Genomic DNA, 14,083 nt, shown 5'->3' on the forward strand with positions numbered 1-14,083 from the left:
ACTTTATTCTCGCCCAATGGGATAAACGAGAGATCTATACATTCTTAGTTAAGTTTATTCTTGTTTTTAGGCTATGGTGAGTTAAATAACTTTTATAATTTCTATTTATCAATTCACAGTTGGTACAGAGAACAAACAGTTAACTTTGTATCCTATTACATTACTGATATTTTTTATAAATAAGCACTTACATTATTTTTGTGGAATCTCTGGTTTTCTATGTATACAACTCTGTCATTGCAAACAGACCTTTGTATATTTTTTCCATGTGTTTATCATTTTATTTCTTCCTTGCTTAATGAGTCTGGCTAAAATCACCATTACTATAGTGAATAAAAGTGGTGAGAGTAGGCACCTGGTTTTGTTACTGATATTGGAAATAGGTCAACATTTTTTCCTATTCAATATTGTGTCCTCTGCAGATAAATCACATATAGTCTTTATCGTAATCTTTTATTGTTTAATCACATACCAAGACATAAAGCTGTAGTCAAGAATAATTTTCAAAACTGGTTTGTCTTTGATAATTTCTAAAAAGATTTCTAAGTTATGAATTTGGTATGTGCACAGGAATTACAGAGATCAGCACCTTATGAAAAATATATCCAAGTACCATAAAAAAAAAATGAATTCAGCAAAGGTTGGCTGAAATCTGACCCTGTTAAAACAGATGCAAAAAGTTATAGGTTCAAGTCATCCCATGCTACCTCTCTATTTACAAACTTCATTGAAAGAAGCAAACTTTTGAAGTTCTGGCACTTTTCTAGAAATATAAGTTGATCCATAATCGAATTCTGTTCACAAACTCAGAACATTTAACCTTGCTACTGAAATAAGGATGTGGCTTTTAAACATCTTTGAATCTGGAAGCAAACCAATGTAGTCCAAAGATATTTGCTTTTTCCCATTTAGACAAGTAATTGGTTTAAGATACTAAGTAGTGAAACCCAACACAGCATACTTCAAGCTTAAGCCAACTCCATGGACATGAAAGTAAAATTGCCCATCAGACAGGGAATCCTTCATGTTTGCAGGATACAAACAGCAATATCTATAGTGACAGCAACTTTTTCCCATACTTAAGACAAAGGAGGCTTTGCCTTTGTGTAAGGGAGATCATCAAATAAAAACAATTTTTTCAAGAATGTGTAGAAATAGCACAGTGAAAACCAAGAACTGTAAGAATTACATTTTAAAAGAATTGAGTGAGAAAATGGAGGGTAAATGGTCTTATAAGAGTATCTCTATTACAGTGCAAGCTTTTAATAACAACTGATAGTGTTTGGCAATTCAAACTGTGCATATTGTTCATGACAGTTTGTAATCTGACAATCATCATAGGCAATCTATGAGTCTTAGTAAGATTATGCTTTCTATTTCCTTTTTAGTACTTGTTCTTAGTCTTGTACACTTTTCCATGTCAATTAAGAATTACAGACCCCAGTCTGGCTGCATACAAAATTGTTTTTATGAATAACACCAATGTTAATATTAGTCGGCATATTGAAAAGATACTCATCTATGTCTTGAAATGCACCTAAAATTTGTATTTTTCATTCTGCTTTGAAGACTCACTTTGCCTTTTCTTTCCTGTGTGTCATAAACACATAAATAAACTACATTCATTTTCCATGAGGATTTCTTAAGGTCAAAAAAATTAAAGCCAAAAGCTATATTCCTTCTTTCTTTTTGATCCACTGAAAGCCCTGAAGCAATATTAATATCGATTTGCACAAAATAGGACAGACAATAGGCATTTCAAGCAAATATATATGTTTTTAAGTACTCTACTATTGATGTATGTTAAGTGAGAAGACATCACTAGAAAATTGACTCATAAATCAGACCTGAAAATAAGGTATCAGGAATTTAATTTTGGAAAGATCCAGTTCATAACTACACAAAACTGTTTTTCTCAGCAGTAGTTCCTATATCAACAATCAGTATAACTATCAGAATCACCATTCTGATTATGGTTGTATTTACAAAATCTTGACATTGCTAAAATCTTCAGCCATCTGTAGTCAACACAGTAATACTCATGAACAATGTATTCCACTCATTAGGGGCTGCAAATGTGCTAAAATTGTGTGTAAAGGGGGACTTAACATGATAGATGGAACTGGATTCATAATCAACCCTTCTTAAATGGTAAGATTATCCTAGATTATCTGGATAGTCTCAAAAGATCACAGAGATCTTTCCCAGTTAATGGAGGGCATGAAAATCAGACCAAAGAGGTGGAACACTGGAAAGGAAGAAGCTGAAATTGCTTGGTTTCAAGATGTAGAAAGGGAGGCGTGGGTGAAGGAATGTGAGCTTCCACTCCAAAAATGTCTTCTGGACACTTTGATTTCAGACAAGGAGACCCAAATAGGATTCCTAATACTTAGAATGGATGGTAATGAGTTTGTATTTTTTAAAAGGGTTACTTCGGTTATTGCCTCACCAGCAATAAAATTGTAACAATGACCCTTATTACCTTGGTAACTACACAATATTAACAGCCACAATATGGTGTATATGAAACAAATTTGCGTGTTAGAAACTTAAAATAGATTTCTCACAAATCTCTGAAAAAAAAATCTTAGTGATAAATGGGGAAACTGATGTATGCAAACAAACTTTGTATTAAAAATAACTGAGTGAGGCTGTGGTAGCACATGCCTTCATTCTCAGCACTCAGGAGGCAGAGCCAGGCATATCTCTGTAAGTTTGAGGGCCAGCCTGGTCTATGAAGAGAGTTCCAAACAACAGTTAGGGCTATGCACAGAGAAACCCTGTCTCAATCCCCCCCCCAAAAAAAGGGAAAAATGATTTCAAAGTCTGAACACCTTCAACTGTCACTCTCTACATCTCAGACCATAAGTATCTTTTTAGGTAATAGTATAATCATTGTTTTAAATTGAATTATTCAACTAATGTACTGATAAGTATTAAACAATGAGGAATGTAATCATGTGAATTTTTCCAGGAATTCTCTATAAAACTTACTAAATTATTATAGAATATAATGACAAAAATCTGTGCAGACAAATTTGAATAAATATATACCTGTGTTTTGAATAAAATACACTTTGAATCCATGGAATATAAATTGGGCTAGAGCATCGAGCTGTCATTAAGCATGTACAACAAATTACTGGTAAGTTCAGATTCATGGCTCAAATACTATTTTTGTAATATCCCACATACTTCTTTGATAAGAAAAAGAAATATTCCTCCCTAACTATTAGAGAGTGAGTGCCTCTCCTTGGGAAAGCTTTTCCACTGTGATTATGTAAAATCACCATAATGCAATGTTATTTTCTGCAGCAGCACACACAGATGCATTCCCTTGTACCCCTCTGGTTTATGGTGGCCTTATTACTTGGTAAACCTGCAAACCTGGTTTTATAAACTCTACTGCTCTCTTTTCCCTTTGCACTCAGGTGTCCCTTGGCAGGTTTTCTGGAGTGTTAAAGGAGCCAGCGGGGGGAGACTCGGGCAGACTATTTCTGCAGGCAGCAGTACAGATTGCTACAATGAAAAGTCGAGCACTCACGTTTCCAACATCACTGTTTTCTGACAACCACCCCAATAGCTCAGCAGGCATTTTCAGTGCCATCTTGCCAGGTATATGATTTACACTTGATAAGTAATTTGGATCTTGTCCTCTCATTTCCCAAGCTGTCAGAATGTGGGCTTCCCAGAGCAGCAGCTTGCTCAGATCCTAGAGGGTGAAGAGTGATTCCCATCCTTTAACTGACCATTAAAGAAACAGCCCCATCTGGTACTCTCGTCTCCTCTCTATATGCCTGTAGGAGTCAGGAGGGCAAAGGGTAGAGAAGGAATGGGGAAGAACAGGGTGAAAAATTAATAAGAATTTAATAGGAGAATAAGCCTTTTGATGCTAACCAAACATAATACAATGATAATATAACAAAACTAGAAATAATTTCTTTATGCTAAGAAATAAAATAAAAATTCAGAATGAGATTAACTTTTAATTAAATTCTTATTCTTATAATTAAATCTGTAAGCTTAACAAAAATGCTCGTGCTGGTTAAATTTTTTCTATTTATTTATGAGGAAAATAAATCTACTTTATAAGCTATAGTAAAAATAGCTTTGATTCTAATAGTCTACTTTTAGTTGGTTGTTGAGGGTGAATTTCATTATTCAAATGCAAATGTTTCATGAGTGGGATATATTTAAAATATAAACAAATGAAACAGTCTTTGTCTATGGGATTCAGAAAGGGTTGAGATGTTCACATGATACTATGATGCCTAAGAAACAGACAATCTCTGCTGTATGCAAACAGGAAAGTTCTTATGAAGCATTTTGTGTTTATATAGGTTTGGTAAAAATAAAACAAGATATTTTCTTAAGATGTTGTATGTGTTGGACAATTATCATTGGTATTTTGAAAACATATAATTCTGACAATTACTTCTGCTCAGCTTTATTTGGGAAATGGAAAGGAAGGATTGGAAACATTACAGAATTTGCATATATCTTAAATTCACCAGCATAGCTGGTAAGAGATCAGCAGCTAAATTGCCGTGTCTTAATGTGACTTATCCATCTGACAGCAATGTATGCTCTAAGTCAATGCACAATTTACGTTATTACTGCATACATCTTACTCTGCCTTGCAGTTAAAATGGTTTCCTTTTCGGAGGGGTCAAAAAGAGAAATAAAAGCAGAGCAGTGTCTATTTTGTTGTTCATCCATAAATACTTGAAGATTCGCATCTGAATCTGACAATAAGCTACACAGCTGTGTGCATGTTTTGTTTATTTGGGTTTGTTTCCCTGTGTGAATAAGATGTGCTTTGGGAATTCTCCATCCTTATGTCCTTGTAACGTTTAACTCACTTGATTTTTTTCTTTTTAATCAAGGAATCAGTATTGCCTTCGCCTGGATTGCACTGATGATTTGAGAGCTGATTATCTACACAATGCCTAGGCTGTACTCCTCGTCCTGCATTGGCGTCTGCCCTGAATGGTTCCCCGTTCCTTTCCTCTGAATTTTGATGTTCGGTACACTGCTACTCCCTCCCAAAGCTCCTAGCTAGACACTTCATGTCTGTTAGTGAAGAAGAATGTACTGAAAACTCATGTCGATCTTTTCATTTTGCCTTAATGATTTTGTGAGTGAGTAAATTGGATAGCAATGCTTCTGAAGGAGGTTTCAAGGCAGATGTTTAATGGCGTAACACAGAAAATATCTCAGGGGAGACTCCACGCTCAGGTTAGCTGCAAAAGTCTGTGTCTCTTTCTGCCAGAGATATGGGACAAAGAGAGTGGGGTAGGGGGGAGTCAAGGGACATCACTCAGTGAATGTTGCCTTTGAAAGATTCTTCTTTCCTTTAAAACATGTGGAGGAGATGTTTGCAAGCCTCCCTGCTCTCACCCTCTCTCCATCTTTACACAGATGTAATCAAGCAAGCAGGACGCGAGCAAATCACCATGATGGTGGCCGCACATATATTCCCGAGCAAAATGCTGGTAAAGAGCTTGGGCTTTGGAGTGAAACTGCTGCATGGCACAGCCGCTCTGACCGACTCAAGCTTTTCATATTTCACAATAAGGGATTATCGACTTTTGTCGATGTTGTCTGTGCGTTTCACCTTGTAAGAATATTGGGGGATTTTTTTTATAGCTCCTACTTTTTTCTTTCGACATCATTTTTCTTATTTTTATTTTAATTTAAATAAAAATAAACAATTTGAGTGAATTTTCCCATTGTTGTATGCGCATTGTACCTGATACCATATTACAGAAAGATATGGTCATACAAGTATATAATGTATGCTGAGCTTAAACCCATCACCAAATCCCATATTATCCTCTTCCCCCCCTCCTCCCCTCTCCTGCTCACCCATCTCCTTCGCTCACTAGACAGTTTTGCTTATACTTCCATGTCTCGAGTATGTATAGGATTTATGTATCTGTAAAACAAATAAATAAATCCAGAACCTACAAATGAAAAGAAAATGTTTGTTTTTCAGAATCTGGCTTAATTTGGTTAATAAGACTATTTCCAGTTCTATCCATTTTGCTGAAAACAATATGGCATCATTCTTTCAGGCTAAAAATATCTACTATAATTATACAGGTTTCATTTGGATATCCAAGTTAGCTTTAAGTGTCCCATTTCACCCAGAGTTGCCTCAAATTTTAAGTCTTTCTGCCTCAACCTCCTGAATAGCTAGAACTAAAAGTGCACAAATTCACAGTATCTTCTTCCTATTTAATTTCAGAAATTGCTTTAGTAAGTTCAGATTTAAAATGTGTTAGATTTTCATCATTGTGACAAGTAACAAATGGGAAAATTTGCAAGAAGCAAAGGTTTCTTTCTGCTCACAGTCTCTGAGGAATCGATTCCTCGTGCTCCTGGTCCATTACAGTGGACCCTAGGTGATGTTGAAAGTCACTTTGGTAAGAATATGAACTAGAAAATTAGCTCACCTCAAGTTGAATAAATAATAAAGAGAAAGCTTATCTGTGAAAAATTCATCTTCCAGTAACTGATTTCTTCCAATTCTGCCCCACCTTCCATGTTTCAGAACATGGCAATAATGCTATCATATTATGAATTCTGCAAGGATTCAACCCATTCAGGTCAGACTCCTCCTCAATCAGTCTTTCTCAAACCAAACTTCCAACTCAAACCTGTGTGTGACATTTTATGTTTAAAACACAACAGAGATTTCATCATAAGCATATGCATTCATACCTATGTCTTATTCAGATTTTTAAGATGAATCAAGAGGCCTCTGTTGATGGATCACAGGATGTGGACACAGCAAGCCTGTGGCTGGCTGGTTTCTCAGGATACTTCCCCAGAAAGGAAATACTGCAGGCAGAAATAGTTAGGCTGTGTTGGCTACTTGTTATCCCATCAGCATGGCCTTGGTCTCTCTTTTTTTTTTTTTTTTGAGACAGGGTTTCTCTGTGTAGCTTTGCGCCTTTCCTGGAACTCCCTTGGTGGTCCAGGCTGGCCTAGAACTCACAGAGATCCGCCTGGCTCTGCCTCCCGAGTGCTGGGATTAAAGGCGTGCGCCACCACCGCCCAGCGGCCTTGGTCTCTCTTAAATATTGACATGAAAGAGTATATTTCTTTGCATTTGAGTCTACCTTATGTCCTTCCCTTTGATGGAATTTCAAACATTTAAACATAAAGATCTTTATCAAGTCGTCAAGTTTATAGTCTATTCCATGTTTAGAATTTGATTTGTAAACATAAAACATAGATATTTATCAATTTCAAATATTAATTACTGAAATGACAATGTATCTGACATAGCATTTTTATCCGGATAAAAAAATAAATGGGAGGAAAAATTATTATAAACAAAGATGATAAAAACCAAACAAGCAAAAAACTCAAAGTGAAGAAGAATATAGATTGTCATGGTTCACATTGAAGATAATTCTAAACTTGATACCATTAAAGGAAGAGCTTATAAAATAGATGTCCAGTATGACAAATTCGCCATGAATGACTGTATATTTCCAACAGTATGGAGACTTAAATTAGCCCTTTATTTGTTTTGTTTATCCTGAAAGTGATAATAGAGGTAATTTTCTATTGAATTAAAATAAGCTGTTGGCACTTCTTCATGGATCATAGTCCTCTTTAATAATGAGGCCTATTATTGCTAACAGGGGAGAGTGATTCCACCAATAACAAAACTGATGTATCCCACGGTGCTCATTTATAGTGGTTAAATGGGATTTAGTGAATTGTTAACAAACTGGTATAATTTGTAGAAATGTATTTTACTGGCACTTTTGAGATTTAAAAGAAAAATCTAAGTTTCATTTCTAGTATTTTAGTACCCAGTATCTCAGATATTATTGTTTTATCAGTAATTAACCAAAGAACAAATGCACAGGGTTGAAATTATAAGCTTTTGATGCATAATGAAGACTCTAATCATGATCAAAGCTGGAATGTTACAAAAGCATGGTGAACTTCCTGTTATGAAAGTTATCAAAATTATGCTAAAAGCATTATTGTAGAGAGAACTTATGTATCTGAAAGAGGATTAGACAAGCTGCCTTTTAACATGTCCTGTGACTGTAGAAGGCCATCACTTCATGGCCTAGGACAATAGAGTAATTTTCATGATATTGTAACTTTAAAAGTTTTATCCTAAAACTAATATGTGTAAAGTTTGGACAATAAAGTGACTTTGAAAAAGAAATTAAGCATTAAGAAGAAAAGTGTTTCCTTGATGCAGAGGGGACGGGCTAGGTCTGGCCCCAACATGGTATGATAGCCTGTGTTGATTACCCAATGAAGCCTTACCCTCTATAAGGAAGGGATTGGAGGTAAGATGGGAGTTGGTGGTGGGGATGGAGAGAAGAGGAGGGAGGGGGAACAGGGGTTGGTATGTAAAAGGAAAGAAAAATTTTTTAATAAAAAAATTACATAAAAAGAGAAGAAAAGTGTTCTAGTAGGGTTGTTCAGAAACTAAAAGTGTTAGCTGCCCAAGCTTGATAATCTGAGCTAGATTCCAGATCCCAAGGTAGAGTAGGAAACCAACTCCTAAAAGTTGTCCTTTGACCTCCACATGGGCACTACTGCACATACACATTAACTATCACACACACACACACAAAACACACACACACACACACACAAATCATCCACATGAACATAAAAAAGAAATCATACATACAAACCATCATACCACCATATCATTGCATCACATACATAAATCATCACACCATTATATCACACACAATAATTATTATTATTATTATTATTAGCAATAGTAATGCAACAAATAATAAAAATTGTGATATGTGGTGATGCATCCCTGCAATCTTGGTACTTGGGTGGTAGATACAGGAATAGGGAACACAGCCACACCAAGCTACATGGTGAGAGCCTGTCTCAAAACAAAACCAAAATCAAAGCCAAAACCAAACTTGTCTTTTCATTTGTTTAGTCAATAAGATAGAATAATTTTCTTAGGTCTATGTTCCTTATTACATTTATATATGTGTAAATGTCTCTTGTTTTCCTGCCAAGAATTAAATCCCTGCCATTACCTATATCCTGTCCTCAAGTTTCCATGTAAGATGTGGAGCTTCATTCTGTTTGTCAGCTGCCATTGTCTCTCTGAACTACACTTCTTGTTCTAGTAAATTTAAACAAACTTAATTTCCCATTTTACACATCAATAAACAGCTTACAATTTCCATTTTTATATTTATGCCATGAGCGTTACACTGAATATTCTATTACTCTTTTTTTGCTTTGCTTATAGTTTCCAAAAACTGAAATTCAATAAACTCTGATTTCAGTTTTATTTCTATTTGTACATCATTCATAACAACTAAAGATAGTGATTGAAATTGAAGAGAAAATTATGCTTTCCTGTAGACTATTCAGAGGGGATGCTGCAAAGTTCGAGGTCAAGTAGATTTAGTTTATCCCTTCAAATGCTCAAAATCATGCTGATTTGGGGGATTAAAGTTCTCTGATGTTCACTATAATTAATTTGTTCCTATGGAAGCATTAAAATTGAAGTTAAAGACTACCTATTTTTATAAAACATAGTAAGATCTGTTTATACTATTTCAGAAGCACATTAAGTATTTCTAATGGCAGTTAAGAAGGCAAAAAGTTGCATGAAACTCATGTAAAACATCAAATTCTCTCCAGGTACCACATTTGTTTATTTTATTGCCACAATGACATTGCCACAAAAGAGGTCACAGACTTGGATGTCATCATGGTTTCACTATTAATGCTCGGGGCAGATGGGCAAAAGTAGTTAAAATCACGTCTCTGTTTCAACAGGGTTTATGGCAAACTCCCTAATGTCCCTTTATAATTGAGTAGACTCTGCCATTTTGGACTTAAGATGCTGAAAAAGGTGTCCAACAACTCAGATAATAACACATGAAATAAATAGGAATATCCTGAATTTCCCATCTCTAAATGTGGGGGCCCACAGAGGCTCTCTAATGAGACCTTACTCAGAGTGAGAGAATCTGGGCTTGCTTTACCCAGCAGGGCTGCATAATGGGATGATTTGGCCACGGGTATGGTTACCAGGTGTTTTGAAGGGGCTATACTTGGCTGAACCTTGTGTTTTGATCTTGAAAGGGGGAAGACATTTGCCTTGCTCCTTGGCATTGGATAAAAAGCCCTTTGGAATAAACCTAGGGTGGCTAGGTATTGACCCAGTCCATCTCGAAGCTATCCTGTGTCTCTCTTTCTCTCTCCATCTCTGTCTGTATTTCTATCTAACACGTCCTCATTCCCCTCTCCTCCCCCAAAGAACCCTTCAACAGGTCAGAGCTGGACTCTGAAATCTAAACAATTTGGAATGATTGAGATTTTGGTCTATCTTTGTATCCATAAAATTATGCATTCACATGTTGGAGAGTAAACATATATTATTATGAATAACTCTTAGGAAATAGGCCACTATTTTAGATTTGATGTTTTTTTTTTTTTTTAATTTGGCCACTTCTTACCTTCAATGTTAAAATCTTAAATAAGGGAGGAAAGCATAGGAGTCACCACATATGGATGTGGAAAAAAGTAAAAAAATGAGTAGATATGAAATTAAAACTTTTGAAAACTCGACAAACTATTGGTTGGATATTACTGATATTATTCATATGGTGAAGATGAAGAAGAAAATTGGCTCTATCTTTTTTCCAGGAATCTCTACTGACTCTATATTCTTCACACTATGTCTTGAATAAACAGAGACTTTTATGTGGAGAATATTTCCACCACTGTACTTACTATCCCTTTGAGACAAGAACATTTCCCAGCCTCTGTGTAGCCCTGCATTTGATAGTGTTGTTTTTACACTAACAACTAAGAGCTATATAAACATTTTATTGAACCAAAAATATGACTTCTTACTTTGTATTTCTGGATGTTTTCTCCAACAAAATCTAGCATGTATTTGTGGTGTGTGTGTGTGTGCATGTTTAAACCTGAATTAAAGAAAATACTTAGATGTAATCAACATTAACACATAGAAAGGAAACTTGAATGTCTTCTAATCACTATCCACTAAGACTGTAGTTACATACAGCAATTTCTGGCTTAAAGAAAGCTACTAGGATCTATCATTTGCAAATTGATTCGTTTTTTTTATTGATTTCTGGATTCATTCTTTTCATGTTTTTCTTCTTGTTGAGATACATCATTAGTTTTTTAGGACACATGCCTGTCACTTGGTCTCAGTTGAGCCAATTCTTGACTTTCTCCTTATTCACTAAAAACAATTAGTCTCCTCTTCCTCCTCCTGCTCTTCTTCCTCTCCCACTTCTTCTCACCTATATCAATTTCTCTATATTTCTATAGTAGGTTTCAACTAAAGTCAAATGTCCTAAAATTTACATTTATATTTTAGCAAAAATAGCTACAGCTATATTTTTAAGTCTCAGTTAAATAATCCCTGCTGATTCTCATGAATGCTATCATGGGAACTAAAAAGGATTTTTCAAGGAATTTTTTGGGTAGTAGGTCAGGGCCAGCAAGATAGTGTATCAAGGAAAACCACTTACTGCTTAGATGATGAGTTCAAATCTTCAAATCCACATGGGAGAGGGGAAGAACTGACTCCTAAAAGTTGTCCTCTGACCTCAATGTGTGCTATGATGTGCATCCGCACCATCCCCCTATGCACATACAAAAATAAATGCACAAATCCATTTTAATAAAAATACATGCAGTTCAGTGTTACCATTTTAATAACCAAAATACTTATACAAAACACAAAACCAAAAGGCCCCTTGTGTAAGGTTTTTGGTTTTTGGATGATTGTGTGTGTTGTATGTGTGTGCTATGCGTGTTTTCATATGTCTCTTCTCATCTAACTGTCAGTGGAGTTGTTAGAGAAGGTAAATATGTCTTTAATTAAATATTGAAGTTGATTGGTTCAGAGCATAATTTATCTCATTTTAAGTTTATATTACAAGCCAGTTCGAAATTTCAATATCATATTATAATAAGTTGCCATTTTATTTGTGTATGAGATCAAATACAGAATCATAAATTGGAGAATAGAAGATGACATCATCTTGTTTTTAATAGATGTTCTACTTAGGTCAGATTTCACGGGTTTACAGGACATATAAACATGTGATTATTTACAAGAGTGCAGGTAATGTGCAAACTGAGAATGAAGGCAGAATGCAAAACACCTATAACTTGAAAAAATTACTACAAAACTAACTCCTAATTTTATAAATCAGGAGCTATTTGGTATTTGTTTAGTTACAAAACATGTTCAGTAGCCTGAGGAAAAAGTACTCCAACTCTTATTTACATGCATTATAGATGAGAATATAAAACCTGTCTATAAATCAGGTTTTGAATTTTAGTATAATTGTGCTTTTCAAAGTAGATAATTAAATTGCTGTGTCTTTGGGGAAAGGTCAACCCATTGGGATAGCACAGATTAATCTCTCTAGGGTATTTGCTCTTAATAACCCTGAACCGTTGTTTCATAAGCTAGAAGGCTTGGCAAGAGTCCATCCAGCTGAAAATGCTTTGAAAATGACATGAATTCACTAAGAAACACTCTCATGGTTTTATTTAATCACCAATTAACCTGCAAATGCACCTTTTTGTGATCATGTGCTGTTACCATGCACTGTGATCTGATATCTGCCTCCTGAGCTTCTTTGTACTTTCCTGTGTTCAGTTGGATGTCAGCGCCCTCAGCTACACACAGGGCAAGAGAGAGGAACTCGGGGTCAAAGGGAATAAAGACTCTCATCCAATAAGTTGTTTTTCACACATACATCACCTGGATTTATGGGTTTCTGTTACATTCTATGCTGTACCAGTATAAAAAGTATTAAGGATACCTTGTGATACAACTTGAATAAATCAGAATCCTCTCTTTTAAGATATAAGGACTAAGAAAATGTGCCTCCTACCCTGCTTAAAAAGGTAAAAAAAAAAGCACAAAAGTCAATTTGATCTTAAATTATACAACATGAATATTCTCAAGTTGAGATTACCCAGAATCTGACTTGCATCACCTTAAAAAAATCAGCTTCTTATTACAAGTAAAAATATGTCAGTTTTTAGAAGAGTAGTAGTAAGCAGATTTATACTGCCTTACAATTCTAGCATTTTGCAAAATTCTACCAACATACTCTCAAATCACTAATAGAAGTTGTGAATCACACTGGGAAAACTTTTTCATGTGGATATTATTAGTAAATACTTCACCATTGTTTTTCAAAAGTTAATTTATCATTCTTGCTTAAAGTAGGGCCCCTTTAAAAATGATACCCATTTTCCTTCTTTGTCACTAACAGCCATGTTTTCTAGTAATAATCCTTGATTATTCCAGAAATATCTAATCAGCATGTACTCATATTCCTTATATTAGAATGCTGTCTACCCCTCATAATAATTCAACAAAGCTAAGTTTGAGCAATTTGGCTTCTTTGGGAAAATGTGCTTAGGATATTGGGACACAACATTTGAAGTAATGTAGCCAAAAGTTATAGTCAATATTCTTAAAGAAAAAAAATGTACAATTTTCTAATTTACCTTATTTGACATAATCATAACAATAATAAATACTTGGGTTTTTTTTGTTTTTTGAGTTTTTTTTTTTTACTTTGTACACTCAACTTGGATATGTTTGTTTGAGGAACTTTAAGCAACTACCATAAATAAGAGACATGTATTTATAACTATTTCATATAGTCTGGGAAGTCCAGTATAAGTGTGTCAAGAGATTCAGTGTTGGTTGAGGGCTTGATTCCCATTTCATAGATGACAGTTTCTCATGATGTCCTCATACAGTAGAAAAGGTGGAGTAGTTCTCTGAGTTGTCTTTTCTAATTACAGTGAGATGGCTCATGTGGTTCTGCTTTCAATATTTAATCAATTCACAAAGATTCTCCCTACTCCTAACCTCACATAAACACTAGACTTTCACATAGATTTCCAGATGACATACAAAACCATCGCAAAGGCTTATGAAAACAATACTTCAATAGTAAAATAATGTTATTAATGTATCTTGCTTTAATTATCTTTCCTAACCAGCATATGTTGCCAAACATTATGTTTTATAAACAAT

This window comes from Peromyscus eremicus, chromosome 12 (genome assembly GCF_949786415.1).
Source record: "Peromyscus eremicus chromosome 12, PerEre_H2_v1, whole genome shotgun sequence".
Classification (NCBI taxonomy): domain Eukaryota; kingdom Metazoa; phylum Chordata; class Mammalia; order Rodentia; family Cricetidae; genus Peromyscus; species Peromyscus eremicus.